This window comes from Symphalangus syndactylus, chromosome X (genome assembly GCF_028878055.3).
Source record: "Symphalangus syndactylus isolate Jambi chromosome X, NHGRI_mSymSyn1-v2.1_pri, whole genome shotgun sequence".
Taxonomy (NCBI): domain Eukaryota; kingdom Metazoa; phylum Chordata; class Mammalia; order Primates; family Hylobatidae; genus Symphalangus; species Symphalangus syndactylus.
The window spans coordinates 1,679,810-1,706,508 of NC_072447.2; positions in this window are offsets into that span (position 1 = coordinate 1,679,810).

Consider the following 26,699-nt stretch of genomic DNA (forward strand, 5'->3'; position numbering starts at 1 on the left):
TCTCTCTTCATCCTCAGTGTTCATTTTATTACCATGTTGACAGGAAGAGTTGTTCTTGATATTAAGTAAGGATTTTAAATCAACTTATTATCACTGCAAATTTCCAAAAGACAGAAAGAAGGGTAACAGTGTGAATCTCTCTGGCTTCTAGTAGAAATGGAAATATTGCTTAGATTGGAGGAAGGTCATAGAGCACTCAGAAGAAATATGATCGTATTGTCATCATAGAAGCAATACATTTGTCTTTTGTCTCCTTACTTGTTTATATTTTTTCAACTATTTAAATCAAACAATTTGAGGTGAAAGTTCACCACCACTCTCACCTACCAATAACAAGATAGAACAGTGGAAATATTAATTCACAAACATGTGTTTTCATTTTGATGATAGTCAGCTACTAATCTAGATGCTTGATATAAGAGACATTATCTAAGCTCTACCATACCTGTATCAGTAGAATTACTTCCCTATTATACATGAAGATATACAGGCATACCTTGGAGATATTACAGATTCAGTTCCAGACCACTGCAGTAAAGCAAACATTGCAATAAAGTGAGTCATACAAGTTTGTTGGTTTTCCAATGCATAAAAAAGTCATGTTTACATTACAATATAAGCAGCTGAGTGTGCAATAGAAGTATGTCTAAAAAACAATGCACATACTTTAATTTTAAAATACTTTATTGCTAAAATGCTAATGATTATCTGTTCCTTCATCAAGTTGTGATTTTTCACAGGTAAAGGGTTTGGTCCAAGTGTTGGTGGCAGCTGACCAATCAGGGTGGTGGTTTCTTAAAGTTAATGTGGCTGTGGCAATTTCTTCTAACAAGGCAGCAATGAAGTTTGCCACATTGGTTGACTTTTCCTTTCATGAAAGATTTTTTTTTTTTTTTGTAACGTGATGCTGTTTGATAGCTTTTTCCCCACAGTACAACTTCTTTCAAACCCAAATTCTACCACTGCTTTATCAACTAAGTTTCTGTAATATTCTAAATTCTTTGTTGTTATTTGAAGAATGTTCACAGCATCATTACCAGGAGTAGATTCTATCTCAAGGAACGACTTTCTTTGCTCATCTCTAAGAAACAAATCCTAATGCATTAAAATTGTATCTTGAAACTGCAGCAACTCAGTCACATTTTCAGGCTCCAGTTCTAATTCTAGTTGTCTTGCTGATTCCACCACATCCGCATTTACTTCCACTGAAGAGTTAAACCCCTCAAGGTCATCTGTGAGAGTTGGACTCAACTTCTTCTAAACTCCTGTTATTGTTGATATTTTGGACTCCTCCCAGGAATCACAAATGTCCTTAGTGTCATCTAGAGTGGTGAATCCTTTCCTGAAGATTTTCAATTTATTTTACCCAGATTAATCAGAGTAGTCATTATGGCAGCAATAACCTTACCATGTTTAGTTCTTATGTAATAAAACTTGAAAGTTGAAATTACTCTTTGATTCAGAGGCTACAGAATGGATGTTGTGTTAACGAGCTTAGAAACACTAATATCCTTGTTCACCTCCATCGGAACTCTTGGGTGGTCAGGTACATTGTCAATGAACAGCAATATTTTGAAAGGACTCTTTTTTTTCTGAGCAGTAGGTCTCAAGAGCGGGATAAAAATATCCAGTAGACCATACTGTTAACAGATATGCTGTCATTCAGACTTTGCTCCATTTATAGAGTACAGGCACAGTAGATTTAGCATAATTCTTGCTATTTTCAGAATCGTTAATCAGTATTGGCTTCAACTTCAATTTACCAGCTGCATTAGCCCCTACCAAGAGTGTCACCCTGTGCACTGAAGCTTTAAAGCCAGGCATTGACTTATTTTCTAGCCATGAACGTCCTAGACAGCATCTTCTTTCAATATAAGTCTGTTTCATCTACACTGAAAATCTCTTGTTTAGTGTAACAAACTTCATCTATTATCTTAGCTAGATTTTCCAGATTATGTGCTAAAGCTTCTACATCAGCACATGCTACTACTTCACCTTGCACTTTTTCTTTTATTTTGGGATGGCTTCTTTCCTTAAAAATTATCAACCAACTTCTTCTAGTTTCCAACTTTTCTTCTTCATTTCTCTCAGCCTGAAAAGAATTGAAGATAATTTGGGCCTTGTTGTAGTTGGTTTGATTTTCTATCCAGACTGATAAAACGTTCTCCATATCAGCAACAAGCCTGTTTTACATTCTTCATCGTTCATTTGTTCACTGTAGTAGCACTGTCAATTACCTTCAAGAACTTTTCCTTTGTGTTCATAAGTTGGCTGTTTGTTATAAGAGACCTAGCTTTTAGCCTCTCTCAGCTTTCAACATGCCTTCTTCATTAAGTTTAATCATTTCCAGCTTTTGACTTAAAGTGGGAGATGTATGATGCTTTTCTTCTCACTTGAACACTTACAGGCCATTGCAGGGTTATTACTTGGTCTAATTTTAATATTGTTGTGTCTCAGGGAATAGTGAGGCTTGAGGAGAAGAGAGATGGAAGAACAGCTAGCTGCTGAAGAAGTGGGAACACACATGATATTAATTAAGTTTGCTATCTTATATGTGCAGAGTGTATGGTGTCCCACAATTACAATAGTGACATAAAAGATCATTGATCACAGATAACCATAAGTAATATAATGACAATGATAAAATCTGAAATATTGTGAGAAGTATTGAACTGTGACCCAGAAACCAAAAGTGAGCACATACTGTTGGAAAAAATAGTGTGGATAGAATTGCTCAAGGCAGGCTGGCCACAAACCTTCAATTTGTAAAAAACACAACATCTACAAGAAAAGTGCAATGAAACAAAGTACGCTTGTCATTGCTCCAGGTTACAGAGAAAAAAAGTGGAAGAGATTAGATTCAAATCAAATCTCTCTGATGCCAAAATCCATGATCTTAATCATTAAATACATTGCTTCCAATTTTATGTCTAGATAATATATATTTCATAGGTTTTATATAAAAATCTATTGTTTAACCTCATCTCATTAGTAATATATATATAATATTCAGAAAGTTTAATTAAACAATGGTTGCTTAAATGAACTACTGCTTTATTAAGCAAGAAACAAATCTTAATCTGTAATATATATTTAGAAGTAGCATTTATAACATTAAAATAAGCCATGATGGTTTTTCCAAAATAATGAGAAAATGACCCCTTAAATCAATTATACTTTAAAAAGAAAGATGCCTGTTTTGTCTGTCTTTATGAAGGAGATGAAATTTGGCAAGGCAAAAACTATAGATTGTTAAAAGAAGCAAGTTAACTCATGTTTATGTTTTATAACTTATTTTATTTTTTAAAACAACCTTGAGTAGAGTTTTCTTTGTATTTATTTTGTACTATTTTAAGATGTATAGGTCATTTGCAAGTAGTTAGTTTCTGAATTTTCGGTGCAATCCAAATACTTAGTTTAGTATTACCTGTGGTTTACCTGCTAATTTAAAAAAATGACTAACATGCAAATTAAGATTATAACCACGCATTTTCAACTGCAAACTATATGGAGAGAGTATTCGTTATGAAAAAGATAAAAAATAAAAATCACATAGTTTCTATTTTCTTTGCAGTTTAAAAATGAATTGGAAAATGAATTAGTAATAATGTTTAAAATGCATTTAATTGTGTTTTTTAATGTTGCATGGCATAAAATTTTAATAGCTCGGTTAGAAATCTATGTCTGAACTAGATTTCAGAGAAATTGTTTTCCTCTTTCTATTGGTGAAATACAAACTGCTGTGTCTTGATATGACCACTTGATGGAACTCTTTCATTTTGCTTTCAGCAATCTCTAAGCAGTGACAAACTTACCTTTCTTGGCAGGTATAAAAGTGTATATAAGTATGTATGTGTGTATATATACATGTATATGTATGTGTGTGTGTGTATATATATGTATATATATGTGTGCGTATGTATATATGTATATATATATATGTGTATATATGTGTATATATATATCTATGCTTAAAGGAATTCGTTATTTGGCACATTTAGTATTCTCTACCGTTTTTTATGTATGTGAATTTTATTTATTTCTATGGAGAACCACAGTGTTAGTAAGTCGACCTGTAGAAAAAGAAATAAAATTCTACTTCTTAAATAAACTCTTGTTCTCATTTCCCTCCAAGAATTTTTTGCAAAAAATTAATTTTAAATAATTCTAAATATTTAAATATAATAATATCCAAGATGTTATTTGCTTTATAATCAAACTGAAACTGTATTTCTGGAATGCCTTCAAAATTCATAGTCAGAAGCATTCACAAGGTCTTGGGAATTAGAGGGTGTTAGGTAGCTGTGGGAACTTCCTAACAATTATCCTTATTAAGAAAGATAGTTTGAGAAGGGGAGAGATTGATTTTGAAGTGAAGCTTTCAATAAAGTCATATAGAACAATTAGGAAAAACTAGAAGTGAAGGATGGGGTGAAAATCACCTTCTCTTCATTGAAAACATTGACGCTATAGGTCATCCAAGAGCTGTGGATTAGGTATCAATCATCTATTTGTGACTTTTCATTTAAACTTTCTGAAGTTTTGCATAAAATAGGGATAATCGTAAATCTCTCACGAGGCTCAGATACAATAAAACTCACTGTAGTAATACATTTGTAAACTCTAAAAACATCGTGGAACTAGTAGTTGTTGGAATGATCACATTGTTGTAAAGAAAGCCCACATTAAGCATGTCAGCATATCTCGGAGAAAAAGGCCGTCTTCGGTAACTCTACCTTACAAAATATTTTCCATGCTCTGTAGTGTCTGGCTCCTAGTCAGAAGAATCTCAAGGAAGTAAGGCCTCTTTTTTGTTTGCCATTTATTCTAAGTGATCTCTGCCACTTTAGTGGCATCTAGTCCTATGCTAATGGTGGCCAAATCATTTTTCCAGTCCAGAATCTCTACATGAACTCCACCATCCTATTAGACACTTTCTCCCCAATATTCTGGAAACTTAAATTTCTCTGTCTTAAACCAAACTCACTGTGTTTATTCTGCAAAACTGTTGCATACACTTGGCTGACAGAGTTTTTGGTTTTTAAATTGATGACCGTGATTAATTTCTCTTTTGGCTCCCCAGTACCCAGCCTACAGTAGTCAGTGACCGATTAACCATTGAATGAATGAAGTATTTTGAAGCTCAAGACACAGATTTGACCTAATGGTGATAATTTCAAACATTAATTTGTTTTATTGTGACTCTGTTAGAGATTGGCTTATACAATATTACTTTCCTAGTGATTCTTGTTTTTATCTATTTTTGGTCTACACAAGGCATTGAAAATATAAGTCACTGAATGTGCCCTCATTTTCAGAGTTTAAAAGAAACTTCATTGCTGCACTAATGATAAACATTTAATCAACCCATTTTTAGGAATAAGTTATAAAACACTATTAATGCTTTTTCTCTATATACACTTTTTCTTCTTGAATTACTGGAGTGAGGAAATTCACTTAAGAGTAATGTCTTTCAATAAGAGCAGCTGTAAGGGAAAAGCATATTTTCACTGCCAAGAAAAACTATCAGATAAAATACATTCATTGTACAAAAAAATTACAAACGATTTCTGTAGACATGCAATATGGTATGTACTATTGAATGTGTTGGGGATAAAGTAATAAACAAAAGTACATGTCCTTACATTCTTTGAGCTTGTGTGGGAAACCCAATATAAACAAATGTGCTATTTATATTTCGGTTTAAATTATTTTATTTCAGGTTGCAACAGAACTATACCAAATGTGAAGTAGGGAAGGTGATGAAGTAACAGAGGCTGCTATTTTCTAATGGGTTGTCAGAGAAGATCTGTCTAAGGGGAGACTTTATATAGATATCTGAGTGAAATGATGGGCCAAGGCATTTCGGGAAGACATTTTGGATTGCCTCGAGAGGTCTCAAGAACCTTCCAGGGCTCTCCAGAACCCCTCTTCAGGGATCTCTGACAAGATACTGATTACAGAGATGTCTGAGGACAGAGCTGGGACAATCCAACATTTGTAGTACTGATGCAAAGAAAGCCCACCAAAAGAGATTTAGATCATTTCTATAGTTCTATAAAAATGTTTTTATGACTCCCAATTTTCATTTAGTTAGCGTATTTTTTCTTCTTCATGTCACCTTTACCCTTTGGTTGACTGTAAAGGAATCCATACACTTACGCAATGTATTCTGTAACAGCATAAGCTGTTTTCAATGATGGGAGCATCAATTTATAGGTAAGTATAACTCAATTAAAGCACATAAGTTCAGGTACTAAAATCAATACAAAGAGCATATTCTGGTACCTCCCAGTCGCCCGCCTCCGGTTTACATATGCTTAACATTTCTGGTGGACAGAATCTTGCTGCTTGTTTGGGATTCTTGACATCACAATATTCATCGTAGAGTAGGCATGCAATGCTTTTAATTTAAATCAATAAGTTAATTTCAAGGGGCAGGGAAGTGAGCAAAAGGGGGCTTATGACCCTTTTTCCTAAAGAGCAACCAATGGTCAGCCACCATTGATTGCTACACAAGGCCACTCCTGAGATCCCAGTTCTAATATCATAAATAATCAAGTACATGAAAATAATAGAAAATGAAACCCATCCTTTTCTGACAACAGTGTCTTGCTTCTGGAGATAAAACTAATGATTTTCCCAGAAAATTTTTAAGCAACATTTGGAGGAAAAGCTAAAGAGAGATTTGAATATTATTCCTTTAGGACAGGATTGCCTGGTAACTTACAGGGCACCTATTTAAATGTGAACTTCAGATAAGCCTCTAAGTATTTAAGATGTTCTTATACTAAAAAGTTATTTGTTTTTTACATGAAATTGAAATATAAGTAGAAATCCTATATTTTTATTTGCTAAATCTGACAATCCTATGTTAGGAATACTTTAGACAGATGAGGGTAAGATACTTTCTCTGGAAACATCAAGCAAGCTATTTTTGTTAGTCCATCAATCAAAGCCAAGGAGCCAATAGGATAGATTAGTATGGCTAAATGTCTTAGGCTATTGGCAAAAATGTGTGGGTGTAGTATTTTTCAGGACAAAATAAAAGAAAGGAAGTTAGCTTTTAGATGGATGAAATGTTCTTTCTTAGCTATGATTTTATTAAAAATATACTGAGATGAGAAAATCAATCCTTTCTCAGATGAGAAGAAATCCAAACATAAGCGCAATAAAACGTGTGAAAGCAATAAAATACATGCTATAGAATTCAACCATATTCCAATATATACTGATAGAGCAAATATGAGAGAGGATAATAATACATGAAGCTAAACTATGCCCTCTTCCATGAAAAATCATAGGCTCAAATTGTCTATGGAGGGGCTAGGCCACTCATAATGACAAAAGATGAAGACATTAATAAGAGTTATATAACATTTTTGTAGTTATATTAAGCTTCTAAGTGAGGGTAAAAAGTAGCAGAAATATTCCCAACCGTGTGATAAAAACAATAAAAAATTACTACAATTGACAGAACTCCAGGATCATAAGAGACTTGTTAGATTCTAAAGGAAGTTGCTAATGAATAAGGAAAGCTGTTAAACAGGCATTGAAAGTCTCCAAAGAACTAGGGCATGCATTAAAGAAATCCTCAGGAAAATGCAATATAGTAAAATTCAGAAAAAAATGTTTAACTGTGGTGTGGTATAAAATTCCAGTGGTGTGAATTTCAGAATCAAGAATAGACCTGAGAAAGAAGAGGAGGAGGAGGAGGAGGGGGACCTTTCTAGCAAAGATCATTACCTGTCAAAACCATGAAGTCTCTTAATAAAATAAGCTACTGACTAGATTTTAAATTTGCATTGGAAATGCCATGATTATTAAAAATTTTTACATAAAAAAAGGCCTGGGTTATTTGAATGTGTTCTCTAACTCTGGTTGTGTGCTTGGAAATAAAGCCCTATCACTGGCGTTCCAACTCTGCTGTGATCCTACTTTGGGGGTTAGTTCCTGGCAGTGCTGCTATGAGCATATTTGCCAAATTGTCTAAAGACCACTTTTCTTGTTATGCAAATATCAGTTTAGTCGTCCAACTTGTGTATACAGTTCTGGAACAAGAAGCATCTGGAAAAAAAGAACATATTATGACAGTTAGCTAAAAGTGGGGGATGGTGATATTCTTTGGAGGAAAAGAATTCTATCAAGGACCTAATGTATTTAATTCTGTTCGTTAAAAACAAATTTCCAATGGTTTCAAGCCAGAAATTAATTAAAATAAAAATGGGAGTTAACATGAAATATTAACAAAACTTTATCATTTCTATTTGTTTTTGTTAACTGTGCTTAATAAGTGTTCAGAAAAAACATGGCATTATATTAATGTCTCCTAAATATTTGAAAATCTGTAATTTAGCACTTCTTACATTTCTTTATTATTATTATTATACTTTAAGTTCTAGGGTACATGTGCACAATGTGCAGGTTTGTATACATGTGCCATGTTGGTGTGCTGCACCCATTAACTCCTCATTTACGTTAGGTATTTCTCCTAATGCTATCCCTCCCCCAACCCCCCACCCCATGACAGGCTCTGGTGTGTGATATTCCCAACCCAGTGTTCAAATGTTCTCATTGTTCAATTCCCACCTGTGAGTGAGAACATGCAGTGTTTGGTCTTCTGTCCTTGCGGTAGTTTGCTCAGAATGATGGTTTCCAGCTTCATCCATGTCCCTACAAAGGACATGAACTCATCCTTTTTTACAGTTGCATAGTATTCCATGGTGTATATGTGCCACATTTTCTTAATCTAATCTATCATTGATGGACACTGGGGTTGGTTGCAAGTCTTTGCTATTGTGAATAGTGCCACAATAAACATATGTGTTCATGTCTTTATAGTAGCATGATTTATAATCCTTTGGGTATATACCCAGTAATAGAATTGCTGGGTCAAATGGTATTTCTAGTTTGAGATCCTTGAGGAATCACCACACTGTCTTCCACAATGGTTGAACTACTTTACAGTCCCACCAACAGTGTAAAATCCTTCCTGTTACTCCACATCATCTCCAGCACCTGTTGTTTCCTGACTTTTTAAATGATGGCCATTCTAACTGGTGTGAGATGGTTTCTCATTGTGGTTTTGATTTGCATTTCTCTGATGACCAGTGATGATGAGCCTTTTTTCATGTGTGTGTTGGCTGAATAAAGGTCTTCCTTTGAAAAGTGTCTGTTCATATCCTTTGCCCACGTTTTGATGGGGCTGTTCGATTTTTTCTTGTAAATTTGTTAAAGTCTTCGTTGATTCTGGATATTAGCCCTTTGTCAGATGGGTAGATTGCAAAAATTTCCTCCCATTCTGTAGGTTGCCTGTTCACTCTGATGGTAGTTTCTTTTGCTGTGCAGAAACTCTTTAGTTTAATTAGATCCCATTTGTCTATCTTGGCTTTTGTTGCCACTGCTTTTGGTGTTTTAGTCATGAAGTCCTTGCCCATGCCTATGTCCTGAATGGTATTGCCTAGGTTTTCTTCTGGGTTTTTACGGTTTTACATATAACATTTAAGTCTTTAATCCATCTTGAATTAATTTTTGTATAAGGTGTCAGGAAGGGATCCAGTTTCAGCTTTCTACATATGGCTAGCCAGTTTTCCCAGCACCATTTATTAAATAGGAAATCATTTCCCCATTTCTTGTTTTAGTCAGGTTTGTGAAAGATAAGATGGTTTTAGATGTGTGGTGGTATTTCTGAGGCCTCTGTTCTGTTCCATTCATCTATGTATCTGTTTTGGTACCAGTACCATGCTGTTTTGGTTACTGTAGCCTTGTAGTATAGTTGGAAGTCAGGTAGCATGATGCCTCCAGCTTTGTTGTTTTTGCTTAGGATTGGCTTGGCAATACAGGCTCTTTTTTGGTTCCATGTGAACTTTAAAGTAGTTTTTTTCCAATTCTGTGAAGAAAGTCATTGGTAGCTTGATGGGGATGGCATTGAATCTATAAATTACCTTGGGGAGTATGGCCATTTTCACAATAGTGATTCTTCCTATCCATGAGCATGGAATGTTCTTCCATTTGTTTGTATCCTCTTTTATTTCATTGAGCAGTGGTTTGTAGTTCTCCTTGAAGAGGTCTTTCACATCCCTTGTGAATTGGATTCTTATGTATTTTATTCTCTTTGTAGCAATTGTGAATGGGAGTTCACTCATGATTTAGCTCTCTGTCTGTTACTGGTGTATAGGAATGCTTGTGATTTTTGCACATTGATTTTGTATCCTGAGACTTTGCTGAAGTTACTTATCAGCTTAAGGAGATTTTGGGCTGAGATGATGGGGTTTTCTAAATATAAATCATGTCGTCTGCAAACAGGGACAATTTGACTTTCTCTTTTCCTAATTGAATATTTATTTCTCTTTATTTCTTTATTTCTTTCACTTGCCTGATTGCCCTGGCCAGAACTTCCAGCACTATGTTGAATAGGAGTGGTGAGAGAGGCCATCCCTGTCTTGTGCCGGTTTTCAAAGGGCATGATTCCAGTTGTTGCACATTCAGTAAGATATTGGCTGTGCGTTTGTCATAAATAGCTCTTATTATTTTGAGATACGTCCCATCAATACCAAATTTATTGAGAGTGTTTAGCACGAAGCGCTGTTGAATTTTGTCAAGGGCCTTTTCTAAATCTATTGAGATAATCATGTGGTTTTTGTCTTTGGTTCTGTTTATGTGATGGATTATATCTATTGATTTGCGTATGTTAAACCAGCATTGCATCCCAGGGATGAAGCCAAATTGATCTTGGTGGATAAGCTTTTTGATGTGCTGCTGGATTCGGTTTGCCAGTATTTTACTGAGGATTTTCGCAGCGATGTTCATCAGGGATATTGGTCTCAAATTCTCTTTTTTTGTTGTGTCTCTGACAGGCTTTGGTATCAGGATGAAGCTGGCCTCATAAAATGAGTTAGGGAGGATTCCCTCTTTTCCTATTGTTTGGAATAGTTTCAGAAGGAATGGTACCAATTCCTCTTTGTACCTCTAGTAGAATTCAGCTGTGAATCCTGGACTTTTTTTGGTTGGTAGGCTATTAATTATTGCCTCAATTTCAGAGTCTGTTGTTGGTCTATTCAGGGATTCAGCATCTTTCTGGTTTAGTCTTGGGAGGGTGTATGTGTCCAGGAATTTATCCATTTCTTCTAGATTTTCTAATTTATTTGCATAGAGGCATTTATACTATTCTCTGATGGTAGTTTGTATTTCTGTGGGATCGGTGGTGATATCCCCTTTATCATTTTTTATTGCGTCTATTTGATTCTTCTCTCTTTTCTTCTTTATTTGTCTTGCTAGCGGTCTATCAATTTTGTTGATCTTTTAAAAAAAACCAGCTCCTGGATTCATTGGTTTTTTTGAAGGGTGTTTTGTGTCTCTATTTCCTTCAGTTCTGCTCTGATCTTAGTTATTTCCTGACTTCTGCTAGCTTTGGGATGTGTTTGCTCTTGCTTCTCTTGTTCTTTTAATAGTCATGTTAGGGTGTTGATTTTAGATCTTTCCTGCTTTCTCTTGTGGGCATTTAGTGCTATAAATTTCCCTCTACATACTGCTTTGAATGTGTCCCAGAGATTCTGGTATGTTGTGTCTTTTTTCTCATTGGTTTCAAAGAACATCTTTATTTCTGCCTTCATTTCGTTATGTACCCAGTAGTCATTCAGGAGCAGGTTGTTCAGTTTCCATGTAGTTGTGCAGTTTTGAGTGAGTTTCTTAATCCTGAGTTCTAATTTGATTGCACTGTGGTCTGAGAGATAGTTTGTTGTGATGTGTGTTCTTTTACATTTGCTGAGGAGAAGCACTTCTTACATTTCTGATGTGAAAACTGTTTAAACACTATGGCATCCTAGTTTAAAAATTACATATTGAGTGGTCCAAACAGACCGTAAAGTTTTCAGAAAGCAATATTCATATCACGTACATTGAAGTTAGTTTCGACTGGATATTATACGATACTGCTTATTTAGGCAAGATAGTGTTTTCTTTTAATATTGCAATGTGTGATGTACTAAAGAACTTTAATGTTGAAGCTTTAAAAAGACAGAAATAAGAGAAACCCAAACACATTCTGACTGGCTGTAAAAGTAAGAATAAATAGTACTTGCAAAGCATCATAAAATGGATATAACAGCAAAAAAAAAAAAAAAAAATGGGTAGAAATGTTATCGTTGATTTTTCTTTGTTTCCTCAAGGAGGAAAAATAACACTTTTATCATGGTTGGGACATAACTTCTAAAGAAAAACAAGTTTAGAGCTTTCTATGTATTTTCTATTTCTTTCTTTAGACAATGTTACCACGTGGTCTGGTCTAATGCAGCTGTGACACATACACATACACACACATCACCGACCAGGATATGCTGTGCTATTGCTTTTGCTTCTTCGTGTGAATATTGAAAGGCCACAGGGTCACCTTCAGCTCCTTGGACACTGGCTTCCTGTGTGTCCTGCTGTGCATATAGGGCCTGCTACCGTGGTGTTTCCTCTGAGTCCCACACGCTGTGCCATTTTTGTACGAATTGAGCCAGATATTTTCTACATGGCATCATGGTCTGCCACTGGAATTTTACACTGAAAAGTTAGCAATAAGCATTTTACTACTCATTATTATTTATATGTTGCTATGTAATAAAGCACCGCAAAGCTTAATGACTTCAAATCACAGCCATTTTATTGGGTATGATGCCATGAGACAGCAATATGGGCAGGATGAAGAAGACAGAACTCGTCCATGATTGACATGGTTTTGGCTGGGACAGCTCAGCTGGACATAGTGGAACCCATTGGCCTCATTTGCACGTGGGGCCTGGTACTTGCTGTTGGCTGGAATGCCATGGGTCTCTTCCATGTAGATTGTGTTTCTGCCTGTGGCCTGTCACTCTCCCGTCTCTCTGTGTGGTTACCCTCCTTAATAGGAGATTCCGGAATTCTTTATTCGGAGCTGAGTTCCGAAAGGGAAAGTAGAAACTGAAGACCTGAGCTCAAAAGTCCTAGAACATAACTTCTGTGACATTTCATTGATCAAAGCAAGCCACGTGGGCAACCCAGATTCAGGAGTTAAAGAAACAGACTTCACCTCTTGACAGGAGGGTGGCAAACACCTTAGAAAACGCGCATAGGCATGACCATTGGTGGGCAGTTTTCATCACTGTAGCACACTGCTTTTATGGGAGATGTGCAGTGGCCTTTGAAATGAACAGCTGTACCCAATATCATTTTGCTTTGAATAAGGCAGGAGCATGGATTCTAATTTTTCTCCCAAGTATTCCCTGAAGGAAAAAAATTTATATATCCATTTGTGGTTATAATGTTAAATTAGTTTTAAAAGTTTACAATTTTGATATAATCTCTTCCTCCTCAAGTAGCTTAGCTGGTTAATTCAGAAGGACTAAATGCATCTATTTCTATTTTTCTCCCTGTTTGAAAATAGACAAGTCACCTGTACTAATTTTCTATGATAAGACGTGGAGACTAGGTTATATATCTTTGCAGATAAGCACGCTCAGAACTGAAAGAATAAAGTTGAAAGTATGTTGTTTCAGTAGGGAACAGTGGGAAATAATTAATAACCCACATTAGTTCTGTGTGTTGGAATGTTGTTGTGGGGGTAGGAGAAGTAATTATTTTGCAGTTAAATTAATACAAGTCTACTTCCTGATGCTTCTGCTACAGTAACTTCTTTTTGTCTTACCACCTCGAATCCATGTGTTTTGTGATGTGCCATTATCTTGCTTTAAGCTCTTCAGTTTCTTCCAGTGGCTGGTAGAAAACAGTGAAAATTCCTTAGTGTGACATTTATGAGCCTTGCCTGGTTCCAGCTGTCACTCATCATGCCCCACCTCATGGCCTGTGCCCCAGCCAATCAAACTGCCTGTAATTTTCTCAGATGGCAGTCTGGGTCAGACCTGCAAGGCTGCTCGTTCAGTGCTCTCTGTTGTAGCTTCCTTTGGTCCCGGACTTCTTTTACTCTCCCACCTCCCAGAAAACTTGGTCCAAGAACAATGCTTCTCTCTTTAACCTTAGCCAATACTGAATCTTAAGTGAATCTTCTTTATAATCGCCTCCTCTTATGTAGAAGTGACTGTTTTATCCCATGTGTGCTAATTTCCAGACCTTCATAAGTTTTATCTTTGAAGCTATAGTATACTCCTGCATTTAATTACTTACTTATCTTTTTCTATGGCTGGACTGCGGTAAATATATCTTTATTTTTTTTTTTTCTAAATCCTCTCTTCCTAGGACAATGTCTGGCGCATGTTTGGTATTGAAGAAATGAGGCTTGCTGAATTAATGCACATATGCCAAAATCCCTTTTGATAGTGAGTCTTCCTAGTAAATATTCTAGACATGTTCTAAGACAGATGCATAAGTATTATCTCAGCATGGACTTTCCCTGTATGATTCAGAACAGATTACTCAAATATGATTCTTTGTTGTTTTTTTTTTTTTTAATTGAGACTGGAACCATGATGAGAAGGTGAATGTGATCAGTCTGAGGATGTGCTCGGCTAGATTTCTGCAGGGTAAATTTTCTCCTCTATGCCATAAAATAACCAGCAGACTGTTTAAGAGCCACCAGGAACTCCAGTTTTTCTTTCAGAAGTCTGTTAAGACATAATGTTTGATGTGCTTGCTTTCCAAGGCATACATTAGTTGAGTGCAATTATATAAAGGAATGTTGTACCCACAAGCCATATTGCACTGAGTATGTTCTGCAGAAATGTACCTTGATATGCCACATAACACCCATACACATTTGCGGGCCTGCACTCATTATCGATTGAAAACAATCTGATCGAAAAGTGACAGTCTCGATTGCGATTTTCATTTGATCTTACAAGTTATTTCCAAGGGCCACGGTGTTGGCACATTTTTAACTCCTGTGTCTCCTTCACCCTCTAAAACAGACTTAGCCCCACCTTTTCATGGAAAAGCACAAGACCCTCAAATCATTGTGTTGTCCTAACGGCTTTCAAAGAATTACTTCCTTCGAAGTTATTTTCCTCTTTTTTTAACTTACGTTTCTAAAGCTAGAGTCAGGATAGTTGATTCTGGTGCTGAAAAAAATCAGTTAATAACCATTTTTATAAACTTCTACACATTTCTTTGGTGTAGGGTTGGTGTCGTGGAATATTGTGCATTTGGAGGTTAGAAAGAAACTGTTTCACTTCTTTTTTTTTTGAGGCAGGATCTCACTCTTGCCCAGGGTGGAGTGCAGTGGTGCGATCCCGGCTCACTGCAACCACCGCCTCCCGGGTTCAAGTGATTCTCCTGCCTCAGGCTCCCAAGTAGCTGGGATTACAGGCACCCGCCACCACGCCCAGTTAATTTTTGTATTTTTAGTAGAAATGGGGTTTCACCATGTTGGCCAGGCTGGTCTCAAACTCCTGACCTCAGGTGATCTGCCTGCCTCGGCCTCCCAAAGTGCTGGTATTACAGGTGTGAGCCAACGCGCCTGGCTGGTTCACATTTTAAATATGCAACTTTTTAACCAAATGATTTGGGGCAAGTTTCTCCTGTTTTTCTTTTTTTTTTGAAATAGAGTTTCATTCTTGTTGCCCAGGCTGGAGTTCAATGGCGCAATCTCAGCTCACCACAACCTCTGCCTCCCAGGGTCAAGCGACTCTCCTGCCTCAGCTTCCCTAGTAGCTGGGATTACAGGCATGCGCCACCATGCCCAGCTAATTTCATGTTTTTAGTAGAGACGGGGTTTCTCCATGTTGGTGAGGCTGGTCTCAGACTCCCGCCCTCAGGTGATCCGCCAGCCTCGGCCTCCCAAAGTGCTGGGATTACAGGCATGAGCCACCGTGCCCAGCCATTTCTCCCCTTTTTCACATGTTTTCTCAGCTATAAAATATTTATCCCTGTAGATCTCTGTTCACCTCGAAAGTCAAGATAAAACTTTCCATTTGCTTCCCAGTATATATTTGGACATTTTGCCATAGTGAACTTACCCATGCCTGTTTTTAAGTGTGTTCATTTGTATTACTTTGGAAAAGCAATTATCTTGCCATCCTCTTTGTTGTCTTCAGATTTCTACTCCCTATTTTTCATTGAGATTTTCTTCTGCCCTCAAGTAGTACATGCTCATCCATCTCCATTGCATATCAATAGGCCTTTGAAAATAATCCTAGCTATAAATCCTGACTATTAAATAATTCAGAATTATTTACTCATCTGCATCATCCTGATTTATATTCCTATGTTTCCCACACTGTGTTCAGTGGTAGAAACACATGCTAAATTATGCATGTACATTTTCTTTTTTCTTTTTTTTTTTAGACAGAGTATCACTCTGTTGCCCAGGCTGGAGTGCACTGGCACGATCTTGGCTCACTGCAACCTCTGCCTCCTGGCTTCAAGCGATTCTGCTGCCTCAGCCTCCCAAGTAGCTGGGATTACAGGTGTCCACCACCATGCCTGGCTAATTTTTGTATTTTTACTAGAGACGGGGTTTCACCTGTGGGCTGGGCTGGTCTCAAACTCCTGACCTCGTGATCTGCCCTCCTCGGACTCCCAAAGTGCTGGGATTCACATGTTCATTTTCCAGTCACTATTTACGCATTCTTCAATCATACTGCTTTTCTCAGCGTATACATACATAAAATGTTTTCTGTGCATCAAGCCTTATTCTAGGCACTGGGGATAGACTAAAAACAAACAAAATAGGATAATCTGTTCCCCTGCCCCCTTGAAACTCACGGTCAAACAGAAGAAAAATATATGAAACAAAAGAATAAAGTAAATAATTTTGTCATTTGAATAAACACAAAGATAGAGTGATATTATAGAACAAAATCCTTAACTACTTTTGGACAATGAGTAAGAGTTTTTAAAGAAATGCCATTTAAACAGATACTTTAAAAATAAAGAAAGATTCACCGAATGACAGGGATCAAGGAGGACGTATGAATAAGTAAAATTAACCTAGAGAGGAACTTAAGGAAGAAACGTAGATCAGAATGTGCAGAGCTTTGAAAGAGTCATTTTAAGAATGTTCTTACCTTTTCTGAAGGGTACTGGGAAGATACCGAAAAGTTTCAGCAGAAGGGTAACTTGACCTCATTTGTATTTTTAAAGAAATCATTCTAGTTTCTGTTTGTGGAGCAAGAAAAAAGAAAGATTGTTTGGGAAAGAACAGGAAGTGGGGGAAGATGGTGAGTAGAATTCTACAAGTAGGTTTTGCAAATATATGTGTAGAGCTAGAAGAAATATCTGGTACAGATATAAATTTGGGTCCCTTCAGTCTATCATTATTAAAGGAAAGAATGGGAGTAGGTGAGATTGCATTGAGTGTATATTGCATGAAGAGTGGGGAAAAGAAATTATGAGAAACTTCAACACTTTAAAATTAAGTAGAAAAGTAGGACCTGGTAAGGAACAATCAAGATGCAAGAATGATAGAGGTGTGAGGAACATCCTCAGAATGAGGTTACATTGTATGATGGGTGCTGTGATCACAGCCCTCTTTAAGGGTGGTCTCAACTGCCTGCAACCAATGACTGATCAATAGACGGATATGAAGGCACAGTCTACCCGTTCCAACTAGAACTTGGCCTTTATACAACTCTGAAGTGTTATTTTACCAGTGTCCCCATAGGCTGAAGCTGCGTCCAGCCCACTTTCTCTCCTTGTCCTACCATGCTTCTCTCTACTTTCCTAGGTATTGATCCCAAGAGAATTCCATAAAAGACATCCTTCTTGTTAGTATCCATCTGACATTCTCCTTCCCTGGGAACACAACTGGTAGCACATGGAAAACTGCATGTGTGTGTGTGTGTATGTGTGTGTGTGTGTGTATCTGTGTGTGTATGTGTGTGTATGTATGTGTGTGTGTATGTGTATGTATGTGTGTGTATGTGTGTTTATGTATGTGTGTGTATGTGTGTGTGTATGTGTGTGTGTGTATGTGTGTGTATGTGTGTGTATGTATGTGTGTGTATGTGTGTTTATGTGTGTGTGTGTATGTGTGTGTTAAAAGAGTGTGCTAGATTGTGTCTAGTAATCTTGCACAGTCAATAAATAATGTCTGCAATAGGAACAAAGTAGTGATTCGCCCTTTTGTTTCAGTAGTGAATGCAGCTAAATTGGTCAAGTCATGCCAGCAGCAATGGAATTGGACCGTGTAGAGGAATAAGAGAGGGAGACTTAGGATGGGTAATGTTGACAATCTTCCTGAAGAGCTTAGGAGGAAACACAAAATCAGGACAGTGGTAACACATGTAAAATTTGTTTCAGGTGGAAGAAATGACATTGACTTTGGAATGTTCCTCCACAGGTGGCGGAGGGGCCATAGGAAAGACTGGCGTTAGGTTGACTAGAGGAGGATGCAGCACAGTTTCCTGTCTTGGCTTTTGTTTGTTTCAGGGAAGAAAGAGACAAAGATTAAGGACGGCAGAGGGAAATACAGGTTGTGTTTGTGGTGAAAGATTAAAATAGTCATTCTGAAGGGTGATGGGTTGAATTGAGAAAATAAACGTGGTCTCTTTTTTTTTAGGCAGCATCAGGAGTTCAGTTGAGAGTAATGACAATGAATTTATACGGCACAAATGTAGGCAATCACATGTTCTACTTGTTTTCTTGTTTAATATAAATGGCCATGCATTTTGGGTTGGTTGGTAAATGGTGTTTGTGATGAAAACATCTGTTTCCCTTTTTTTTTACTCTCTTAAGAAAAATACCATTTAAAGAAAATTTAAATTACCTTGCATTTGAAAAGAACACATCAATAAGCTTATATAAACATTTTCTCTGTTGGGGAATACTTCCTAATGAATCGCATCCTTTGTCTATAGGGTAAAAGGAAAGAACATTATCTGACTAATAAGGAAGAAGGAGCTCTTTGTGAATCTATAATAATAAGCATAGATATTTGTCAGGCTAAACTTACCTGGTTGAGCCTCTATAATTAGAATATGACTGATGAAGAGAAGAAATATTTGTATATAATGTAATGAAAGGCTTTGTAAAGTTTATTTGCATAGGGGATGTAGGTGGAAGGCTGGCTCAAATTAATCAGTATTATCTGCGGAAGTGATGGCATTCCACTTCGGAGAATAAACGACATGACATCCTGTGGTTCCTTTGAATTCTGGACATTACATGAAAGGGGACATATTATTGCTCTCTTAAATAATATCCGACTTGTAATTAAAAATGAATGTAGGGTTTAATGACTTCTTTTGTCTTCTTTTTTGTGCAGAGAAAACTTCTAAAGCTCATTTTTAACATTTGCTATTCAATTTATAGATTTATAAGCCTAGTTCTTCTCTAGGTCTCTTTCATTACTGAGATTATTTTATTTTTAAAATGGGAAATTGCAGCAATTATTTTAAGGGCTTATGAATTTTTTTAATCTTGTTTACAAATGTAAGACATTTTCAAATATTTTTAAATTTATTTATAAACCTTTATAACTTATTTTTTGAGTGCTTCAAATTTAGGACAGTAAATTTTTTCTGCATATCTAAATAACTTTTATAAATCTAATTAATAAAAATAGTGACCCTAAAATGCATCTAGTTGTTCCAAAATAATATATAAATACTAAAATATCAATTTAAAATACCATGTCAAAATCAAGCAAATAATTACATATTTTAAGTTTGAAATTATGAAACCATCATTCCAATTCACTAGGAATTCCAAATGTAATATATTTTATTTCACTTAAGTTCTTTAGTGTCTGCATCTACAAACAAAATTTCCCCGATAATTTTATTTTTGTAAGAACAATCAATATGGTGAATCCAAACGCTTTGCCAAATGTTCCAATATTGTTTATATTAGTAAGAAATTTAAAATCAAATATCTGTTTCAAGTACTCAACTGCATATTAGATATTGTACCTTTAAAACTCACTCTCTGCTGGGCATGGGGGCTCATGCCTGTAATCCCAGCACTTTGGAAGGCAAAGGAGGGCAGATCACCTGAGGTCAGGAGTTCAAGACCAGCCTGGCCAACCTGGAGAAACCTTGTCTCTACTAAAAATACAAAAATTAGCCGGGCGTGGTGGGGTGCATCTGTAGTGCCAGTTACTCAGGAGGCTGAGGCAGGAGAATTGCTTGAACTGGGAGGGGAGGTTGCAGTGAGCTGAGATCCCACCACTGCCCTCCAGCCTGGGCGACAGAGTGAGACTCTCTCTCAAAAAACAAAACGAAGCTTTCTCTCATAAGCGAAGTTCTCTTAAACATTACACGTATGTAGATTTCCAACACAGATTGGATCCTTTCCAATGCCAAACTATCTTTACTAGGATTTCAAATTTTTAAAGTATTTCTATGCTTAATTGGAAACCCTGCCGAGGCTAAGGAGACGTGTACACATCATGAAAGCAACGACTATCTGGTAACTGAAGATACTCACAGTACCAAACACTTAATTCTAAATCTTATGCTGTGGGAGATCATGTCATCCTGCGCGACTATGATTTATTATGACCGGAAACCTTTGCCAGGATTTTGATCTTTTTAGATTCTATTTTTTTTTCTGAGCTACTAATAAAAACTTATGTAGAGCTTTTATGTTGGTGACCCTCGGACCTCAAGGAGGAAGTTATGCCACCCATTCCCTGGAGTTACTTGGAACAGATTTTCTAATTCTCCTGTCTAATCACAGAACTCTGCCCTCCCACCTACATTGGTCATTTGTCTGTATGTCGAATGCATTATTTTAGCTCTTAAGAAACATATGTGTATTTTCCAACTAAACCGTAAAACTTCGTGGGAATACCAATGAATGCCTTTTCCATCTAACTTTAAAGAACTTTGAACTTCATAGAATTTTCTATTTTTTCGTGTTCTTAATACCACAAAACACAGGTATTAATATCATATGTATTGGCATTTGGATATCTCTTATAGCTTTATCTGACATGGGTTTGAAAATTATAAGGTCATTCTATTGGCATTTATTTAATTATTGCTTATGACATTTTATGTTGATTGAGCCCTACATTTTTGGCTTTTGGAAATAAAGACTGCTGTGATTTTGTCTGTAATGGTGCAAACACATTGTCATTCATTGACATATGAATGTACTTCAAGTTTAAAAGATGTCCTGTTTCTCTTGATCATCAGAAATCTCAGAGCTGACAGCACCAGGCATGTGTGTTTGTGTGTGTGTGACAGTGAGAGAGGGAGAGAGAGAGCGAGAGAGAGAGAGATTAAAAAACACCCCAGAACATAGTAAAGTGACAGAAACAAATTAAAGATGAATTAAATTTCATCCAAACTTTAAATATGGTCATTTTGCACCTTTGAGAAAGTTGGGTAGCTTATTCTAGGAAGACCATACTGTAGAAAGGATGGAATACCTGATTAGTACATTAACGTAATTTTGAAGACATGAAATGAATAAAGTACTTGATTCTAATGCATGATATGCAGGTGTATGTAAGAACTTTGCTAATAGTTGTCTTTTTGAAACAGTAATAGATGTTTCCACGTGTGCACAGGTATGTGCGAATATCAGAGATTAAAATAGAAATGGAACCAAAAAGCTGTGCCATCATTGAAAATGTATTTGTTTAAAGACTACGTGACACTTAGGAGGCATTTTAATGCAATATTTTATGTATGCAATTATTTACATATGTTTAAGTGTTTTTTATTTGACTTCCATAAAGTTTAGATTTGTCGCAATCTTATTTTTACCCTTGAGGGAAGAAAGAGACCCTCTCATATTGTTTTATACTGTTTTATACTCAGTACCTGTTTTAAGAAAAAAACAAGGAAGTGAAATCAAAGACAGGCAGCCCAGCGCCAGACCCAAAACCAGGCCTGGGCCTGCCTGGCCTAAACCTAGTAGCTAAAAATCAACTCATGACTTAGAACCCGATGTTACCCATAGATTTCAGGCATTGTATGGAAGAACATTGTGAAACTCCCTGCCCTGTTCCATTTCACTCTGACCACCGGTGCATGCAGCCCCTGCCACGTACCCCTTGCTTGCTCAAATCAATCACGACCCTTTCTTGTGAAATCCTTAGTGTTGTGAGCCCTTAAAAGGGACAGAAATTGTGCACTTGGGGAGCTCGGGTTTTGAGGCAGTAGCTTGCTGATGCTCCCAACTGAATAAAGCCCTTCCTTCTACAACTCGGCGTCTGAGGGGTTTTGTCTGCGGCTCATCCTGCTACACACTTAGTAGTGTCTGAATCTTGGAAAGGAAGGGGAGGGAATATCCAGATACCTTAAACGGGGTTCTCGGACTTCTAATAAACAGTTAAAATCTTACACACACGGTATTTAAAGCATACAGATGATTCTACATTTGTCCTAACAGATCATAGTGCCATGAATATTTGTCCATTAACGAACATCCCTTACGTGTAAGAACATTTTGCCACTGCGCTTTGAGTTATCTCCTTTTCACCTACTGTCCCCTGGAATAGTCTCTCCCTTTCGTTTCTCAGGGGTCTTCTTGAGCCTGAAGCTTTTATTGGGCCTCACTTTTTGCTGCTTTGTTCCTTCGCCAGTTCTGGGCCTTTTTGCTGTGTCGACTACAGGTTGAAAAAAGGAGAAAGCGCAACCCCAAGCTACTGACCTATGAGTAACAAGGTCACCGAATTCCCCTTAATCCTGCTGGTCTGATCCCCCACTCTGTGAAGACCACGGCTGGGGAAGACCTAACCTTCACTCCAGCTCGCCTGAATTTGTCAGTCTTTGATGATGGAAGCCTGAAATGCAGACCTTATACCCTAAGCAATTCTTCCTCGGCCAAAAAAAAAAAAACAACCAAAAACCAAACAAAACAAAACAAAAAAACACGGCCACCTCTTTATGACCAACCATAGTTTTGGTTTAAGCCTTCAAGACGCACTTATCTACTTCATCCACAATTACATTGTAGTATCACGCTAAGCCTGGAGTTAATATCAAGGAGCAAATGGCCTCTGGCCTTTTGGAATCCACATGATCTTGGAACTCTGTGGAGATTGTCTTCGGATCACTTTGCCCTGCTGTTGTCCCCCCACCCCGTGCATTTTGTCTTTTCTATCTCCTTCCCTATTGTCGTGTAAAGTTACATCACCATGTTGAGTGGTGTGTTTTACACCCCGATGTCCCATAAACAAATACTTTTAATACCCTTTTGTTGGTCTAATTTGTAAGTGACCATTTTATACGCCACAGTAAGTACCTGTAAAGTTGGAGACAAAGAAAAGAGAATTGTGTTGTTCTCGTTCTAAGAAAGGGCAGCATTAAACTCCTCCGTAACCTCTTTTCTGTATTTCCGTTTTAACAAGGGTAAAGTTATCACAAAGTAGGTGAATGTAAGCATTCTTCCCTCAAACATCTGTGTTCTTCAGCCTGTCCCACTTCACCCTTTCCAAAGAAGGGCAGGTTTTTAAATAGAAGAGAAGCAATGTTGAATAAAGAGTATATCATGATGCTCCATAATTCATATAACCTCCAGACAAGCTCTCAGGTTTATTGGTCAGAAAACACATGGTGACATTCACTACTTTTTTGTTATTATTTTAAAGATTTCTGTGAGAGTGTGGGGCTCAGTCAAACTTTGTAGGGAGAAATAAGCCACAGTCACAGAGATTCATTCATTCATTCAACACATAGCTTTGTTTCTATTATGCCCCAGTGTCCTAGGCTCTGGGGATTAGACAGTGACCAAAACTGACAGGTATTTAGCCTCATGGAGCTTAAAGCATATTGAAGGGAACAGACAAAACTCACATAGGAATGTGCGATGTGCATAAATAAAATACTTTCGGTAAGTGCCATGACTAAAATACACCGAGGGCTGACATACAGTTGCATGTTGCGTAAGAGAGACTTGCGTTAGGTAAGGTGTCTAGGTTAGCTGTCTCTGAGGAAATTGCATTTCAGCTGAGACCTAAAAGATTACAATGAGGTCGGAGAGTGTCCTAGGCAGAGATAAATAGAATGTGTAAATGACTTTACGTTGAAAAATTCCTAAGCTGTTTGAAAAACTGATAGCGGCCAAGTTGCAGGTGAAATGGATGAGAGCAAGTCAAGCTATTACCATTTTATTACAAACCACACATAGGGTCTTTAAATGTTCCAGAATTTTGATTTTTTTTATTACCTGGGAGAGAATGTAATTTTATTTTCATCAAATCTTGTTCTTATAAACTCCGTTTACATTTTGCTTTCATCTGAGTAAGCTGACCATATAGTGCCCTCGTGTGGCGTAGTGCTGTATTACACGATTAATACTGTAGACTCTTTGAGGCATGATTTTAGCAAAATTCTTTTACACCTTTTTCAGTTAATCTAAGTCACCTCTAGCTGCTCTCACTCAGACTCAAACATAGAATCTTATTTATTTGTATTTTTGTGTTTTACTACGTTCTCACATTCCACTGTGGAATGGACACGCGCTGGGAGCACAGACTCCAGTGACCTCAGGATCCAGGCAGACTGAGAACAAAAATGAGGGAGGCCAGACTAGACCTGAAACAAAGACTCCGAGAGATTTGGAGAAGCAGGTTATAGGAAAGACTTTCAATTTTATGTATTTACTTTATAAATAAGTAATGCCAAAATAAATAGCCTTGGGGATCATTGTATTTTTCAGTCTCTGTCCCCAGATTTCTACGTTTAGCAAATGTACATGGTTAATTTCTCAGTCAACACCACAAATGCTTTGTATCCTTTTGTACATTTTGACTATTTTAGAACTGATTATTTTGTGCATCAAGTTGTCTATTTCTGTTTCCAAGTTCAGCATTTTGCCACAGGTTTATTTTGGAAAGTATTTCAGGAATCTTTGTTGCTCAAAACCAAGCACTGTAGCTGGAGCTGGTTTCTTTCCTCCTCTCCCTTCCTCTCTCTTCCTTCTTCCTTCCTAAGGCTTGAGCCATTTTTCACTAGAAGAGTTTTATTTTTAATTTTATTTTTATTTATTTTTTTTGACAAATGACTGCCAGTATGCTTTATGGAATGCAGCTGTTGAACTTTATTTCCTGCTTTTCTTTGCATTAAAGTAGTCCCAAAATTGTTTTCTGAGGAACTCTTCACTTTGACTGCCAGCGCTGCTTGTGTACCTTTCAAGTCAGAAATTGAGCGGTCTGTTCAGGCCCATCTTTATCCAGCTCCTGCTTTTCACATGAGGATGTTTGTGCTACATGCAATTTTGTTGACTTTTGGAGTGTAATGCTTTGTTTGCAAATGAAAACATAGAATTACAGCTTTCCCGGTACTTGTCAGGGACTATAATCACGAATTCACTGCAGCTGGATACTTTTCAGACACGTGGATAAGATAAATAATATTTATGAAAGATGGCCTGGAGGAAACGAAGCCATCTATTCTGCATTGTTATCTAAAATCTGTTTCAAGATGAAGTGAGACCATCAAAAATGCCTAACTGGCCGGGTGCGGTGGCTCACCCCTGTAATCCCAGCACTTTGGGAGGCTGAGGCGGGCGGATCATGAGATGAGGAGATCGAGACCATCCTGGCTAACACGGTGAAACCCCGTCTCTACTAAAAACACAAAAAATTAGCCAGGCGTGGTGGCGGCGCCTGTAGTCCCAGCTACTTGGGAGGCTGAGGTGGGAGAATGGTGTGAACCCGGGAGGCGGAGCTTGCAGTGAGCCGAGATTGCACCACTGCACTCCAGCCTGGGCGACAGAGTGAGACTCTGTCTCAAAAAAAAAAAAAAAGAAAAAAGAAAAAGAAGCCTAACTGGACCACATCATACTGGGCCCAACACAGTCGCTTCTTACTGAACTGCTTTAGCCATCATAAAACCTTCTCTTCTTGAGGGGCCGTAGGAAATATTTTCTCTTATTTCATATTGGTGTTCTCCCAAATAACTAGAATATATCATGCACGGTCTTGTTACTGGTTATATTTTCTCCTTTCTGCATGTTAATTAGAAAACTCAAAGTCAAATTTGTGCTCTGCCCTGACTCAGTGCATGATTCGTCAAAGTGTCCATTTGTTCACTGACCACGTTTCTGACACCATCTTGCTTCCCTATTTTTTGTATTTTCTAAAGGTTCTTTCTAAAGAGTTTAAGTATTTTATATTGCTATATTGTATGCATTTGCAAGCAACTTAAATGCATTGGGAACAGAAGTGATAGATAAGTAGCAACCATGGGATCGCTATCGATTCTGTACCTAATTATAAGTACATAATTCCTGGCTTAACCGTCTGTAACCTAAATAAGTAAGAATTAATACACCCTATAATTCCTCGATAGCTGAAACCTCCCCCCAGATAAATTTTATAAGCCATGCTAATCCTATTTCTCAGTGCACAGAGGTTGAACTTGTGGACTAATAATGCATTAATATTCCTCATGAAAAATATAGCTAAATAGGGAGAAAGAGATGAAAAGAACCAAAAATATTCTTTTAAGGATAATATTTGATCCTCTGCATCCATTCATTAAAGCTAATATTCATTCTCCAATTCTCTCTGTCCGTCTGGTTCTATGAAAAGACCTAGCCTGCCCTCAACATGTGTGTGACATTAATAGATGTTAGTGATACAGAGATTGCCCTCAGTGCAGATTGACAGCACTGTGTGGAGGTGAGAAGGAGTCTTGTTTACCACTTAGGATCTGGATCTCTGGTCTGCTTTGTCATGCAACACAATCCTTCTGGGATTTGTAAGTGACGACAAGCCTCAGTGATAATTATATTAAAATGCTTTTAACTTAGTGTAAACATAATTTAATAAGATGTAGATGTTCAAAAGGCTAGCCTTGAATTCAGTCTTGAGACCAGAGACAATA